Source organism: Lacerta agilis, chromosome 6, assembly GCF_009819535.1.
Source record: "Lacerta agilis isolate rLacAgi1 chromosome 6, rLacAgi1.pri, whole genome shotgun sequence".
Taxonomy (NCBI): domain Eukaryota; kingdom Metazoa; phylum Chordata; class Lepidosauria; order Squamata; family Lacertidae; genus Lacerta; species Lacerta agilis.
In genome coordinates, this window is record NC_046317.1 from 73464182 (window position 1) to 73481868 (window position 17687).

The following is a 17687-nucleotide window of genomic DNA, read 5'->3' on the forward strand; positions in this document are numbered from 1 at the left end:
GTCTCATTCTCCATAAAGAGTGGTAAGAATGGTGAACCACTAGCTTACAAACATGAACCAACCTCTGTTTTATTTAATGTCTTGCCAGCCACCTAGTGAATCTGCCTGTAACACTTGATTTCTCTACTTTCTTTTACTTTGGGGCCACCAAATTTTGGCGCGCAGTCCCTGGGGGATTTGCAAAGGAGGCAAATATTATTTGTATATGTGAGGTTGTCTAAAACATTTGCAGTACCTTGGATCCCGAACGCCTTGTGAGTCAAACGTTTTGGCTCCCGAATGCCGCAAACACGGAAGTGAGTGTTCCAGGTTTGTGAACGTTCTTTGGAACCCACTTCCGCAGCTTCCGATTGGCTGCAGGAGCTTCCTGCAGCCAACCAGAAGACGCACTTTGATTTCCAAACGATTTGGAAGTTGAAGGATTTGGAAGTCGAACAATATTTAAATTAATATTGTTAATGTGCATGCATTTTTTTTTAAAAAAAAACCATTTCAATACAAATTGAGCACACCTGACAGTGCCAAATCACATTTCTTTTGGGGCTCCGAACAACCTAGAGTGATAACACTGGGAGTATTAAAAAAACCCATCTCTTGTATTCCCTGGAAAGGCGGAGGGAAACGGAAGTATTACATGGGTGTGTCAAGGAAGGGCAGGGCACTTTTTGGAAGACAACAAACGCTCCGCTTCTCAGCAACAGATCCAAGTTGACGAGCTGCTTCCTGACTCCCAAAATCCAGCTGATGCAATCAGCGTCAGAGCTGGCACAAAGGCAAACCACACTCATTAAAACCAATTTGAGGCATTTTGGAGCCACCTGAGACATGACGTCAGGTGGGACCCATGGCCAGCTTCTCACATGGTGGTGAGACTGCGTGGATATCTGCTCTTAAAAGGGTTTCTAGGTTTCTGAGACTTAGATACCATGGATCTGTATGCACCAAACTGTTTTTATTTATTCATTTGTTCGCCCGTTTGCTCATTGTTTATATTTATAGACCACTTACTATCTGAAATATCTCAAAGCATTTTACAACAGATAAATACCAATGTGCGTCTCTCTGTGTGAGCACATAAATACATATATATGAGCACATCTGTATAAGAGCACACCCAAAGTATTTTCTCACAGACACTGATGTGACTGTGGCTTTCAAGTGCATCCAAAAGAACGAAAACATGGCATGCCAACAACGCTGTCATTGAGCAACACGGGGAATGCCCAGCATTTAATTAAGAGCACAAACTCTATGACCAATGTAAAGGTCTCGTGCAACCAGCAGAAATGGCACGAGGTCCAGATTGAGAGATACGTATAATAATTGGGTGATTCTGGAAGACCAGAGCATTAGCAGGAACACAGTCAGAATTCCACCTCTGTTTTCCCATCATTAGCGACAGGAAACTTTTAATCCAAGCCTGGCTTAACATTTGCTATGGGCATGTGGCGTCTTCCTGTGCTTGACTCTGTTAAAGGAGATACCAAACAGGCCTGTCATCTATGTAGGCCAGGTGCACTTTGCAGATGAAGATGAACAACTTCCATATTTAGGGCCATGCACGTTATGTGCTTTAATCCTGGTGGTGCTGATGCTGGCTTGTTGCTGGCCTGGCTTGGCCGTCACCTAGGATCTAGGAGTCTTGGTAGACCACAAACTTGACATGAGTCGACAGTGTGATGCAGCAGCTAAAAAAGCCAATGCAATTCTTGGCTGTATCAATAGAGTATAGCATCTAGATCAAGGATAGTAATAGTACCACTGTATTCCGCTCTGGTCAGACCTCATCTGTAGTACTGTGTCCAGTTCTGGGCACCACAGTTCAAGAACGATACTGACAAGCTGGAACGTGTCCAGAGGAGGGCAACCAAAATGGTCAAAGGCCTGGAAACGATGCCTTATGAGGAACGACTTAGGGAGCTGGGTATGTTTAGCCTGGAGAAGAGAAGGTTAAGGGGTGATATGATAGCCATGTTCAAATATATAAAAGGATGTCATATAGAGGAGGGAGAAAGGTTGTTTTCTGCTGCTCCAGAGAAGCGGACATGGGGCAATGGATTCAAACTACAAGAAAGAAGATTCCACCTAAACATTAGGAAGAACTTCCTGACAGTAACAGCTGTTCAACAGTGGAATTTGCTGCCAAGGAGCATGGTGGAGTCTCCTTCTTTGGAGGTCTTTAAGCAGAGGCTTGAAAGCCATCTGTCAGGAATGCTTTGATGTGTTTCCTGCTTGGCAGGGGGTTGGACTGGATGGCCCTTGTGGTCTCTTCCAACTCTATGATTCTCTTCCAACTCTATGATTCTAGTCACCCAATGTGTTACAGAAGGTACTGAGGCCCTGCGGCCTGGTGCCTGCCCCTAACAATACTGAAAGACAAAATAAAAAATAAAAAAATCCTTCGAGTAGCACTTTAGAGACCAACTAAGTTTGTTCTTGGTAGGAGCTTTCGTGTGCATGCACACTTCTTCAGATACACTGAAACAGAAGTCACCAGACCCTTATATATAGTGAAAGAGTGCAGCAAATATGGGGGCATTATAGTAGCAGTGGCATGTGATTGGTGCTCGGGGACCGCCTGATTCCTTGGGTCATGAAGATTCTAGGCTGCTCATTGTTCTGCCTCAAACTCTGTAGGTATCTACACCAATCAGCACCCCTGGGAATAGGGAATCAGCACTTGGTTCAAAGGGCTGTTTGCTCAAGCCCCATTGCTATTGGCATAAATGGGGAGGCATTTGCTTCCCACTTTTGGATGGAATGTGAAGAGGGAATGTATTGAGTCTTCAGCTGGGATGGTTTGCAGGGAGATGGGGCTTCTACCACCTGGAACTTGCCTTATTTCCCTCAGTGCAGCCACCTGCTCTCCCACCTTGAGTTAATGGTGGAGGCTATGGCTGGTGGCCCTTCATGGAGGCTGAATGGAAATTTCTTGGTGGACCCTGAAAAGACCATGTGGTCCATCTTTTCCAACAAATTCTCACTGTTTCAGCTTTCAAATGGTCTTTCTTTGGACCATTTGAGAAAAGTTGGGAACAAAGTACCGGTAAATGTTTTTTGAAAAGAAAAGAAAAGAAATTTGCATGTGCTTGTGACTACCTGATGTAAGTAATGAAGTGGCTGGGGGACTCCACTCATCCTTTTAAGGCAGGTTTACAACATCCTGCTTGCACTTGCAGCATTGCAGCACTCAATGAAGAAAGGATTCCAGCCTGCAGACATTCCTGGCAAGACCACATGACTATGAACTATAGAAGCCTGTCTTCAAAGAAACCCAGGACACTGCAAGTGGATTTTGTGTTGGGTGTGTGTGTGTGATGGTCCTATAATTGTTCTTATTATGAATTCCATTTATTGATAGCTTGCTATCTGTAGATCTCAAAGCACTTTACAGTAGTGTGTATATCATGGGTAGGCAAACTAAGGCCCGGGGGCCGGATCCAGCCCAATCACCTTCTAAATCCAGCCTGCGGACGGTCCAGGAATCAGCTTGTTTTTACATGAGTAGAATGTATCCTTTTATTTAAAATGCACCTCTGGGGTTATTTGTGGGGCATAGGAATTCGTTCTTTTTCTTCTTCTTCAAAATATAGTCCTGCCTTCCACAAGGTCTGAGGGACAGTGGACCGGCCCCCTGCTTAAAAAGTTTGCTGACCCCTGGTGTATATTGTAGTATACCTATAATATACAAGGATGAGGAACCTGTGGCCAGCTATTGTTGGACTCTCATCTGCCTCAGTCAACATGGCCAGTGGTCAAACACCCTTCCATGTGCTGTTCATGAGGCAGAAGCAAGCTTTAAACACCAAACCCCTTTATTTAAGCAGGCATAGGAGCCAACTCTTAAGGGCCAAGGTCCCTTTGGCCTCCCCAGTACAATATTTGAGAGGAGCATGCCCCCCCCCCCAGAGTTGATGGGCCTTGCCATTCAAATGGTGTGCGTGTACCACGTCATGTGATTGATTATATGGGGGCACGGCTTACCTCCCCCCCAATATTTAATTCAAGTTGGCACCCCTGTATGCAGGCATTCCCAGCCTCCTAAGATTCACCACATTGTTCTGTTTTATTATTTATTGGTATTTAACTGACTTGACAGCAGTCACGAAATTAGAAGATGCCTGCTTCTTGGGAGAAAAGCAATGACAAACCTAGACAGTATCTTAAAAAGCAGAGACACCACCTTGCCAACAAAGGTCCGTATAGTTAAAGCTATGGTTTTCCCAGTAGTAATGTATGGAAGTGAGAGCTGGACCATAAAGAAGGCTGATCGCCGAAGAATTGATGCTTTTGAATTACCCTGATGTTATGAAAGATGGAGGGCACAAGGAGAAGGGGATGACAGAGGATGAGATGGTTGGATAGTGTTCTCGAAGCTACTTACATGAGTTTGGCCAAACTGCGAGAGGCAGTGAAGGATAGGCGTGCCTGGCGTGCTCTGGTCCATGGGGTCACGAAGAGTCGGACACGACTGAATGACTGAACAACAACAAAACTGACTTTTTATTGACGGCTTCTGTGGTTTTGCTGATATGTTTCTTTGTATTTTTTTTAAATGTTGCGTATGCATTTTTTACTTTTTAAAATTAAATTATCGTTACCATGTTTTATGTAAATCACTTATGGATTTTGAACAGTATATAAATTTACTGATGATGGTGACACACACACAAAGTATAATAAAACCAATGTCAAACAATTTACATTAAAAAATTACATTAAAGATCCATAAACAATATTCATATTGACAATACCAACGTGACGTTGAAGAGCATTGCAAGGCAGCAGAATGTACAAAATAAAACACACTATAGTATTCAGACAACCACTCACTCTCACCATCCACTCCCAGCTTTTAGAACACAAACAGGGCTTTTCTTCAGGTCTGAGGGCATTGGACCCCCCAAGGGTCTCAGCAAACCCCACTGAACACTGTGCACCACGTAGTAATGACCGCTCCCCACATTAAATGGGGGGCGACATTTGTGTGGTCGCGCGCAGCCCCCTGAATTCCTGGGCGACACCTGGTAGTTTGGCTGGCTGCGACCTCCCCCAGAAGGGATACCTGAGGTCTCCGCCTGCCCAGTTAACTGTCCAATCCCGCCTGGGGGAGGCATTGCCAAGGGATTGGCCAGGTAAGGGGAGGGACTACCCAGCCCGCACAATACAGAGTGTAGCTTACCTGAGAAGCAGCAGTCGGCTCCAGAGCTTCTCCCACCCTCCACTCCCTCAATTAATGCTTACTTTACAGGTTAACCTTTTTTCCACAGGCACACAGGCATGCAGGTGCTGCTATGCCAAGGCCACTGTTGAAGGGCCGGAAAGGAATTTCCCTGCATTGGCAGGTTTCACCTTTCCCGTAGCAATTTGTCACAACTTTGGTGGTTTCAGGCCTTGGGCGGAATCCTTTAGTCATCTTCCTAAATGGGGGGGGGCGTGGGGTGGTGACTCCATGCCCCCAGTGTGGTGGCGATACCAGGGTTCCCCGTTAAAGGGGTATTGGGGGGAGGCATTGTCCATACGCTGAGAGGCTGTCATTGCTCTCCCCAGTGTGGTGTAGTGGTTAAGAGTGGTAAACTCGTAATCTGGGGAACCGGGTTCATGTCTCCACTCCTCCACATGCAGCTGCTGGGTGACCTTGGGCTAGTCACACTTCTCTGAAGTCTCTCAGCCTCACTCACCTCACAGAGTGTTTGTTGTGGGGGAGGAAGGGAAAGGAGAATGTTAGCCGCTTTGAGACTCCTTCGGGTAGTGAAAAGCGGGATATCAAATCCAAACTCTTCCCCCACCAGTGGCAGCAAACGGGGGCAGGCTATCTGCTTGAACATATGTTCTCCAGAGCTAGCCCAATCCCCACACATTCTGGATAACCCTGCAGTTTCCCAGATCCCCGGCTGAGGGCTGGGAAGGATAAACACCCAATGCCTGAGCCAAGGTCTCCCTACATCTGAATCTTAATAAAGTTGTGGCCAATTTTAATCCCATAGCACGTTGTCGTGTGTCATTATTCCGCTCGGGGGTTGCCTAAAGTTTGGGGGACTCTGCCTGTCCGCGCAATGAGCTGACCATTTCACTCTATATCTGAGGGTCATTTTAATTAGAAATGCCACGTAGAGATTCACATGCTTCTTCAGGGGGGGGGGGGAAGCATGTGCTGTGCTATTGAGCTATAGCCAATCCCACCCCATGGCTGTTTAGTTCTCTCTCACACACACACTCTCTCTCTGTCTTTTTGAAAACATCACAATCACCAGATATTAACTCGAATATAGGAAGTCCTGGTTCTTTTACAATGTGAGCCCTGCCCTGGTACCATTCCCAGAGGTGAGTGAGTTTTCCTCACGTGCTGGAAGGAGCTATAATCAGGGTGTGACTCAGGAGAATTCTTTGAAGTTTGGGTGTTTATACAGGCGCATTACAGGTGTCAACACCCACAGGTTTCAGGCCCTGCTACAACAACACATGCAATCTATAAAGATGGTGCAGTGCAATTATTTCCAAGGGACTGAAAATTGTGATGCTGCTGATATTAAGTATGAGGTAGATGGGGAGACATATAATCTTAACCCTACCCACGCATCTGTTTAAATACAAGTCTTGTTCTATTCTAAGTGTTCACACCTGATTCCTGAAGGCACCATGAAGACACTGACTGTCCTTCTCCTTGTGGGGCTTCTGGCCCTTTGTACAGAATTACCCTCTGCAACTTGTTACAGAATAGGTAGGTAAGATGCGAAAAAGTTGAAAGGCGATTCTGGAATACAGGACAGAGGGGAAAAACATTTGGAGTAGCTGGGTTATCGGTGGTTATATCCACAAAGTCATTTCAGGGCAAGTAACTTTGTCCCGAGATAAACAGTACTTTGTCATGCAGAAGAGAGAAACGGAATTCATGCTGTCTTGCTATATAATATTTTTGTAAGGGGAAAAGTTGTCATGCTGTAGTCTGTGTGGCTGCCAGTAGGTGGCAATGTGAACTGCAGCATGAACAAGGAGAGCAGGAATGGCAAGCAACATTAATAGAGACAGCAGCCCCCAATATAATTCTGCACATGTTTGCTTTGCAGCAATATGCTCCTAAATTCTGTGAGTTCAATGGGACTCATTTCCAGGTAGTAAATGTGCATAGAGATGCAGCCTTTTTAGGGCAAACATATATTTGTCTATACCCAGAAGTTGAGTTGAATGAGACTAATTCCCAAGAGAGAGTGTGAAAAATGGTAGCCTGAGAAGTAAGTCGCATTGAGCATAGTGGCAGTTACAGCAAGCATGTATATAGGACAGCATTGCAATACTAACAACAACAACAACAATAATAATATTAATAATAATAATACACTACTACTACTACTACTACTAATAATAATAATAATAAATAAATAAATTCAGGCTACCTTCAATTAAACAGAGCTGATGGTATGTGGGTCACTCTTAGGCACTCTGGAGAAGGTTGCCAGTGGGCATGGACAGAGTTTTATGGACTGTGATCTACTTGCAGAGTTAAAAACTGGCAGTGATCTACCCCCTTTTCTGGGGTTCAGGTCAAAGTTGTTGAGCATTTTTTTAGGAAGGAGAAAGGCCCATTTTGGGGGGGTTCGTGTCAAAGTTGTTGAGTTTTTTTCAGGGAGGAGGTAAAATGTTGAGCTTTTTTTTAGGGGAGCCGTTCAGCTTCTTTGGGGGGAGCCAATGATCTACCAGTGATCTACCACAGACGTCCAATGACCTACCAGTATATAGATCTACCTGTTGGACGTGCTTGGAATAAGGGATTTTGTTGTTGTTCAGTCGTTGAGTCGTGTCCGACTCTTCGTGACCCCATGGACCAGAGCACGCCAGGCACCCCTATCCTCCACTGCCTCCCGCAGTTTGGCCAAACTCATGCTAGTCGCTAGTCCAACCATCTCATCCTCTGTCGTCCCCTTCTCCTTGTGCCCTCCATCTTTCCCAACATCAGGGTCTTTTCTAGGGAGTCTTCTCTTCTCATGAGGTGGCCAAAGTATTGGAACCTCAACTTCAGGATCTGCCCTTCCAGTGAGCACTCAGGGCTGATTTCTTTAAGGATGGATAAGTTTGATCTTCTTGCAGTCTATGGGACTCTCAAGAGTCTCCTCCAGCACCATAATTCAAAAGCATCAATTCTTCGGCGATCAGTCTTCTTTATGGTCCAGCTCTCACTTCCATACATTACTACTGGGGAAAACATAGCTTAAGCATAGCATAAGGGATACAGAAAGCCAAAAGCAATTCTTAATTCTCTCTAGAGCTATACTGTATTTTGTGTGTGTGTGGACATGATTGAATTCCATTTATTTAAGTATACAATACAGATTGGAATGTTGTGAAAGACTCAAGTCACCCAAAGTGATGGATTGTTTTTTAATGCGAAATAATTCTTTATGTTTATTTTTATATTTTTAATTTTAGTATTTTTAGACTGCTTTGACATATGCTTTAAACAAATAGAAGTGCAGAACAAACCACATATCAAAATATATCTACCAATTTCTTTCTTTCTTTCTTTCTTTCTTTCTTTCTTTCTTTCTTTCTTTCTTTCTTTCTTTCTTTCTTTCTACCATAGCTTACCAAGCCTGCTGGCAACTTTGCATCTTTAGAGATAGGCAACTTTTTTTTTTGATTCTCACATCTTGGGAGAATCGGGACATCACAATGACAATTGTAATTTCCTTTTCTTACAAATGAAATGTTTATCTGGAAACATCTTAAAAGAGATAAACGGACCATTCATTATTTATATAGAACTTAAATTGCAAATTCCTTTGTGTGTCTCACTTATCGTCACAAAACCATAGTGAGTTGAAAGATCTCCCTGTCTTACAGATTAAGTTACTGACTCTGAGAAATTGGGCACTTTCAGACGTGCTGTTTATTAACACAGATTTGGCTGGCGTCCCATCACTTTTCTAACCGCAAAAAAAAAAAAAAATAAAAAAAATGGAGGGAAGAAACTTGTTGGAAAATTCCACTGGAAAGTTATCATTTAGCAGCATTTCCCAGGGTTTCTGGCCTACATAAGATTTGTATAGATGAGGAACCTATAAAATACACATGGAGAGAATGCAGGATAGCGGGCTTTTGCATGCCTAAAATGTGAGCTTCCTAATTATAAATTCAAATGCGAATTTTTGCTACAGACAACATGGGTGCACTATAGTCAATAGAATTTTAAAATGCGTAAAAGTTCGTATTTCGATGTTCAGATGCTGTTCTTTTTATTTTTGTGCTTTTTTATTGTCATTATTATGGTAGTATATTTTGATGGATCTCATTCATACACACAAACACATATAAAATTGTAATTATATTAATATTTTTAATGAGTGTTTCTCCTCTCCCACACTTTTCCCTGTCAAGTAAAAAGGTGGGTGATGGTAGTAGTAGTAGTAATAATAATAATAATAATAATAATAATAATAATAATTAATATTTCAGGGATGTGCCCAGGAAATCCATTTCGGTGCTCCATGCCAGGAATTAGTCGTTGCAGGAGTAACTATGACTGCCCACGTAACCTCCAGTGCTGCAACTACAGTTGTGCCAGGGTCTGCAGAGCTCCACCACCAGGTATATTCATCAATGACTGACATTTCAAGGTACAATTCCTTAGGGCATGAATATTAGTGGAAACAGGGAAGGGGGAAACCAGTTTGTGCAAGATGTACCGCCACTGCACACCTTATTCTCTGGGGCAGCGTAAGTGGCTAAGCTCTGCCATCCAAAAGGATATTAATGGGTTCAAATATATAGGTGCAACAATATATTCAATAAAATATGAACCGGTGTCAGGAGTGGGTCAGTAATAAAACACCCAGTGTCAGTGAAGTTGACTCTTTAGTCAAAGAAACCAAAACAGGCCTAGTGATCACAGGAACTCTTCCAAGTAGGTCTTGCCCCCCCCCCCAGGAGGCAGTTGCAAGGACTGGAGGTCCCTGCCTTCCCACCCCTCTCTAAGATTCCTCCCCCAGCAGCCCAAGCCTCCGTCTTGTCTCTGCTCTGCCCTCTTCATTCCTCCGAGTGTTCTGGAAGACCAGGAGGAAGGAGAGCTGCTCACAGCAGAATGGAAAAACTCTGTGGCTTCTTCAGGGCCATCTTACCCATAGGCGCTAGGGGTGCGGGGCACCTGGGTGCTGGGCTCTCGGGGGCGCCAGGCCGAGAGTCCAGGGCCCGAGAGTTGAGTCCGGGGAAGAGCCCACCCATCAGTCGGAGCGCCGCAGTGGGCTCTTCTGCTGCAGGTGGCTCTGTGCCACAAGTTTGGGGGCGACGGAGCCAGCGAGATGCTGAGGCGGGCAGCCAGTTCTGCCCTCCTGCACGCCTGGGACTGGGCAACCTGGGGGGGGGGGGCACAGGGCGGATCTTTGCACCCTGGTGTCACATATGCTTAAGACAGCCCTGGGCTTCTTCAGCAGTCTGTCTCATCTCTGTCCACTGGCCCCCCTCCTCTCCCACCTCTGAGTCTGGACTGCTCTCTGCCCCAGCCTCTTCCTGCTCACTAAGGCCTTTTCCATCTTTTGCTCCCAACACCGCCTCCTCCCAGCCTGCTCCTTGTCCCTCTGACCACATATCAGCGTTCCACCCCCTGGCTCTGAACCTTCTTCCTCTGGGAGTTCCCCAGCCGATGCTTCCCACCATTCCTCTGCATCCAGCCCTTTTTCTAGGGGCCAGGTGGGAGGGACCTACTCAGAGTCCTCTCTGTGAAGCAGATGTGTTTGGCTGTGAGTAGGAACAAGGTGTGTGTGTCTTTTTAATAATGAACTGCATCAATTCACCTTCCTTTTAGCCCTCTGAGAGATGTGTGATGCTGGAGCTGGCATTGCTGGGCACCTTCCAAGGCCCACCCCTTGCAGAGGGCACATTGCCAACCCCTGGAGACCCCTTGCTCTGCTCCCCGTACTCCTTGCTGTCTCTGCCCCTCGGGCAGCTCCTCGCTGCTTACTGAAACAAATGCCTTCTCTTACCATGCACACAATGATAAGAGCAAGGAGATTGGGCAGGGGTCAGCAACCTTTTTCAACTGTCGGCCGGTCCACCGTCCCTCAGACCATGTGATGGGCCAGACTATTTTTTTTTTTGGAGGGGGGGAGAATGAATTTCTATGCCCCACAAATAACCCGGAGATGCATTTTAAGTAAAAACACACATTCTAATCATGTAAAAACACCAGACAGGCCTCACAAATTACCCAGAGATGCATTTTAAATAAAAGGACACATTCTACTCATGTAAAAACACGCTGATTCCCGGACCATCTGCAGGCTGGATTGAGAAGGTGATTGGGCCACATCCGCCCCCCCCCCCCCGGGCCTGAGATAGGGAGCAGCATTCATCTGTTACCTCTTGATTTTCTTGTGGACACTTGTGCCTAGAGGGACAGTCAATATTTCACCGCCCATACGTAGGATGTCAACTTAATGGCCATTTCAAGGAAGTACAAAAGAAGAACAGCCACCATTTCCCCCACCCATCTGCCCACCCAGAGGTGCGGGGAGGGGGGAGCTAGCATTACTGCCCTGACTCTGATTCACTTCAGAGCAATGGTACTACCAGATATTTGAAGAGATGCGGAGTCTGTAAAGTACACATAGAAAAAGTTGAACCAGATTGTCTGGTCTTGCAGGCTCAGGCTGTGAACTCGCTGATTACTCATTAAAATGTGGCTTTTGGTACAGCCAATATGTCTACACAATAGTCAAAAGAAATATTAGAATGCATTCATTAGTGTGTGAATATTGGTTAACGATGCTCCTATTGTTCTTCCCCCCCCCCCCAGTGATATCTTGGTACTGCCCACGAAATCCATTTAGGTGCACTGTCCCAGGAATTGATCGTTGCAGAACTGACTATGACTGCCCAGGAAGACAAAGGTGTTGCTACTACAATTGTGCCAGGTCCTGCAGATAAGGTATCACCATCGATGGCTAAGGACATCCCCTGGGCACCATCTGGATAGATGCAGGCAGCCCAAATGATCAAGGGGATGCAGCACGTGAGGAGAGGTTGCAGCATTTGGAACGTTTTAGTTTAGAGAAAAGATTAGTAAGAGGCAACACGATAGAAGTTTATAAAATTATGCACGGCATTGAGAAAGAATTGCTCCCTTTCTAACAACACGAGAACTTTTTTCACATCCGTAAAAGCTGAATGTTGGAAGATTTGGGACAGATAAAAGCAGTGCATTGTTAAACTATGGAACCCACTCCCACAAGGGGCAGCGATGGCCACCAACTTGCCGGGGTGCCAGTTTCTTGGGGCCGAGCTGTTTTGGGAATATCTTTTGGGAAGGGGCCGGAGGGCTCCCAATGTTGAGGGGGCAGAGGAGGCTGAGTGCGGGTCCAAGCATGGCACAGCTCCAGTGGCTGGCTCCTTCCCTTTCTCCCCTGTTGCAGAGGGGAAGGAGAGTCAAAGCAGCCTCCCGCCAGTGGCTGTGCCAGGAGGAGCAGCGGCCGCTGGCAATTGAAGCCCCACAGCCACTGCATCCAGCTCTGCCCCTGGCTCCTCCCGACGTCCTGGCTTCACGTGCGCAACACTGGGCCCAATGACGCCCTCGCAAGCTGGCACCTCTGCCAACTTGGTTGGCTTTGAAAGAGGATCGGGCAAATTCATGGAGGACAATGCTCTGTCTCCACGGAGGCAGTATGCTTCTGAATGCAAGTTGCTGGAAACCACAGGAGGGGAGAGCCTGAATAAGATAGGTGCTTGAGACTTGCGTGTTGGTTCCCCACAGGCATCTGGGTGGCCACCGTGAGAGCAGGATGCAGAACTAGATGGGCCACTGTCCTGATCCTGCAGGCTCTTCATCTTTTCCTGTGTTCAAAGCCTTACAATGGGCCTGGTGCAATCAGGGAAGCTGGGAGCCACGGGAGGTTATCCCTATACCAACAGCAATTGGTCCATTCAAAGATGTCGCCCTGTCAGTTTGGATTTTATTTTGATCTGACAAATTTATCAGAATTTGGCTACTGAGCGTGAGTGCAGGGCACTTCTCTCTAGGACACCATAAAGCTCTGTGCTTTAAAGGGACATTTATATGTCTGACAAATGAGAAAAAAACATGGTAAGGTATTCAAAATGATAAGATTCCCAATTATAAGGATTTAGAAGGAGGGACCTGCTCTGAGTTCTCTCTTCCAGAGAGGTAAGGACAGCAACAGGCGGGAACATTTTAGGAAATGACTCCGAGGCTGGGAGTGAGGAGGTACAATTGACCAGGATTATTTTGTTGTCTGTCACCAACTTTGTTATTTTCCGTCTCCTTTTCCCATCCAGAATAACATCCTGTTGGAGCATCATGCCAAAGAAAACCCAAAACACCTGAGATGCAATACCTGTGCCTGAAATTAGCCCAATTATTCATCTTTTCATCATGCAGGGAAACCACTTTCTACCCAAATGAATGCAAATAAAGGGTTTATCTGACTGAGTCATTATCAGAGTAGATCCATTGAAACCAAATGACCTTTGTTAGTAAATCAAATTATTTTAGTGGGTCCGTTCTGAGTATGACTTAGTTGGATACCACCAATAGTCTTTTGTTTTTGTTGTTGGCATTTCTCACCTGAGTTTCAGGACATCATGTGGAAGGAGAACAGAAGTGAAGGAACATGTTTTTACTTGTTACTTAAAATATTGGTGGTCAGCTATAACGTTTCCTTGGAGATTTTCTTGCATGGGCCACATATTGACCAAGAAGCTCAGATGAAACAGGAACATTTCTGTACATTCATCTATTGGACTATAAAAATAGATCTTGCTCTTGTGGTTGACAGTGAAGAAGTCATAATCTGCAGCAAAATGTGTTACATAGCAGGTTATGGGCTATTGGTTATTTAAATTGAATATACAACTTCTAACACAGAGCAAGCTTCCAGATTCATCCCAGTGGGTGAGAAACTCCATGCGGTTATAACTCTGACAGCTTATTTCCAGTTCCTGCATCAACCTAGGAAATGTTATTCAACAAGAAATCACCTTGCAACACCAGTATTTACAAACACCATCATCACAAAATAGGAAGCTTTCCTCCTGTGGATCCAGGACTCATTTATCTCTCTCTCTCTCTCTCTCTTTGAAACTATAAATGAAAAATTCATACAATTACACTTGCAGAAGAAATAAATGTATATGGTTCAAATTGTATATGCAAATTGTTATTCCAGTGTGGAAGATCTGCAGACTATATTATTTTATATTGCTGTATTTCAATTGGAGATTTCCCCGAAATAGCAGCACATCTGTTGCAGAACAGGAACTACACAGCCAGTTCTGTCAGGTGAAAATTCCAGGTAGGCTGACTTTGCAAGTTGCTAGATCTCAATGGAGAGAATCTTGGGGCCTGCACACACTTTCATTTGTCTTGCAGTTTCTTAGGATTTGCATCAGATCAGTAGCACTGGCCCAAAAGCTTTTCATTTATATCGCGACACAGAAATAGGAAAAACCACTGTCTCACAACAAATGAAAAACCCCTTAAAACCCAAATGGAAATTTGTTCCCCTCCTGATCTGATCCTTTTTCGGATTCTTGAATGAAAAAAGCACACACTTCCCCTTGTGGTCCATTGTGTGAGTGTTCTGCTTTCACCTCTTTCACCTCCACCCCTTCTGTCTCAGCCCATGTCTTGAGTAAAATTGACCAGTTGTCTCTGGAGCCTGGAGCTGCGCTGGTCTCTACCCAACACTATTTTTTTAATTTAAAAAAATGTGTCCCCCTCTTACACTCTTATGGGCACTGCAAACAACTACATACCGTACATGCGAGCATAAGCAGTTTTCCTTTCCAGTGCCAATGTGTGTCAGCTGTGTGACCACAATGCAAAAGTTGGGAATGACTGGGGAATGTACAACATCCAAAATGCCCCCATTCATTGGCTGCTGCTGCATCTTCCTCTTCTTATTCTTCTTCTTCTTCTTCTTCTTCTTCTTCTTCTTCTTCTTCTTCTTCTTCTTCTTCTTCTTCTTCTCACTCGTAGCCAAGTAAGATTGTCTTCCATGAACATGGTCTTAACAGTGAGTCTGTAAGTGACTGTGGAGGCCAATTCTGGATCCACACGTCCTACCGCAGTGGGAACATGGGTTTCTGGGTGGGAGTTGATCACGACGAGCGTTTGCCAAGCGTGCCGTTCTCTTAGCACTTTTCTCCCTTTCGTCCAGAGTTTGAGCGTCTTCAAAGCCCATGACACCTTTGGTAAAGGCTATTCTCCAGGTGGAGCACTCACAGGCCAGTGTTTCCCAGTTGTCAATGTTTATATATTCCACGTTCCAAAGTTCAATGGTCTTTTACAACCGCTTTAACTGTTCACCCTGCATTTGCCAGGAGGAGATTAAATCCCACCTGCAAACCCATTTGTGTGAGTACAGTCAGGACAGTACAACCAAATGCAGTTATGAGTTGCTTTCCTCTCCCCTACTTTTTTGGCAAACATGGAACTGATTTCTGGAAAATTTCTGGAAGAGCCAGGTTTAGATTTATTTATTTTTAAAAATGTTCTAATTTACCTCATTAGAGCATGACAAGGCTCTATAGGGAGCCATGCGTCCAACTTTATTTAAGAAGCTCCTGTATTAGAAGGCCCTGATTTGTGTTTGAGTTTTTTTGCCTCCTCCGACTATAGTAGCACTGTCTACTTTTGAACATGGCAAGTTCTGAGTTTGTGCAAAGATACACATGGCAGGCCCTTTTGGTTTCTTTGATTATGTTTTAGTGTCCTGGCTGGGTCCTGATCTTGAAAGAATTTTAACCCGGGTATAGTTCTTGTGAGATGGGCATATGTTCATTGGTTTTTATTCAAATATGGCAAGAGGAATCTGAAACAAAATGTTGCAATGTATTCTTACCTTGTATCTGGAATGCTCAAGTTCAGGGTTCCAACCAGCCAGCCCCAGAATATTATGGGAATACCTCTCCCAATCGTGGGTCCACACATGTTGTTGTTGGACTACAACTGCCATCATCCATGGTCACTGCTAGCTTAGGGATGATGGGAGTTGTAGTCCAACAACATCTGGGGACCCAAGGTTGAGAAAAGGCTGCTGCAGACATTGAGTTATATGAATCAGTCATCTGACTCAGTATAAGGCACCTTCTGATGTTTCAATCAGCAACGACTAAATCCAATTGGCAATTAACTTCAGAAACATGGCGGTCTCTTCCTGGGGGCATCATCCACTTCTGTCCTTCCTACAATCTGTCACAGCAATCACATGCAGACTTTGTGGCTACAACATCCAGCAAGTTCTCTCTCTGTGTCACCCCAACCCTTTTGTCTTTGCTTAACATCCGTCAGGACTAAGAGTGCCAGCAAATTCCAGATTTGCTTGCTTTTTATTGTCCAGATTATATGGGAATATTAAGAGCTGTTAACACCTACTGGTTCCAGTACTTGCTGTAGTTGCCACACTACATGCGGTCTGTGATGATGGTGCAAAGAAATTGCTTAGAGTTTTCTGTTGTTGCTTTTCTTTTTTTCTTAAAAAAATAATAATCTTGCAAGGCAGGTGACGCTAGAGGAAGATTAGCTAATCTAATTTCCCAACTCAACTGTAGCCTTGCAACTCCTTAAATACCAGCCTTGTTCAGTTCTGAGCAGTAGAGCTTGATTGCTGGAGGAGCCATGAAGACACTGGTGACTTTTGCCCTTGTGGGACTTCTAGCCCTTTGTGTGGAACTACCTTTCACAGCTTGTCAGAGAACTCCAACAGGTGAGGCATAAAAGCAGCCGCTGCTTGAAAAGGGAATTAGACAGGGAAAACCCAGGAAAACCCACTGAAAGTAGCTAAAGCACTTCCTTCCATGTGGTCAGTTAATGGAAGGAGTTCTGAATCCTGCATAATCATCTGGAAGAGGTAACAGGGAAGCCAGGTGATGTTAGGAGGTAGGCAGCAATCCTATATCCATTGACTTGGGAGCAAGCCCCATTGAATCTTGTACCACTCACAGATTGGTGGGGCATGCAACAATATTTACAGGAAGCCCCATTTCTTATTGTTGGGTGTGCTTTCAAAGCACGTTAAATTGGATAAGATTAGTCCACTGGTTGTGCTTGAAAGCGGTCTTTGGTAGTTCAACAATATATCTTGTAGAAATATATAAAAAAATAAAAAAAAAAAATTGTCCAGTAGCACCTTAGAGACCAACTAAGTTTGTTCTTGGTATGAGCTTTCATGTGCATGCACGCTTCTTCAAATACACTCTTTCTTTCTTTCTTTCTTTCTTTCTTTCTTTCTTTCTTTCTTTCTTTCTTTCTTTCTTTCTTTCTTTCTTTCTTTCTTTCTGTGCTGATTCAGAAGACTTCCCAATATCTGCTTGTGTGACTACCTTGCACTGGGCTATGCTCTGATCTTTTCCTATTGCAGGCAAACCTGGAATCTGCCCGCCAGATCCTTGCATATGCGTTGGCCCTCAACCTGATCAATGCAAAGATGACTATATTTGCCGAGGAAGGAAAAAGTGTTGCAATTATTGTTGCGCAATGCGCTGTGTGGATCCAATATTCCGGGAAGGCTGAGACATTTTTCTTGGGTGGGTGTAAGTCTGATGCCCCACTTTACCTCTTTCTCCCCCTCAAACACTCGCAAGCACAGTAGGGGTAGTTGCTGTCTCCCATACAGCTTTGCAGAATGGAAGAGAGGCACACAGAAAAAAATCCAGGTCCAAAACAGCCTTTTTATGGAAAT

General features: G+C 44.7%; 1 long non-coding RNA gene across 1 annotated transcript; it reads left to right on the forward strand.

Moving 5' to 3' along the window:
- Window positions 1–6524: 6524 nt before the first annotated feature.
- Window positions 6525–11911, forward strand: LOC117047801. The gene is made up of 3 exons (XR_004426778.1): window positions 6525–6721; window positions 9451–9611; window positions 11786–11911. It is a non-coding gene; the product is annotated as an uncharacterized LOC117047801 (long non-coding RNA).
- Window positions 11912–17687: the final 5776 nt, after the last annotated feature.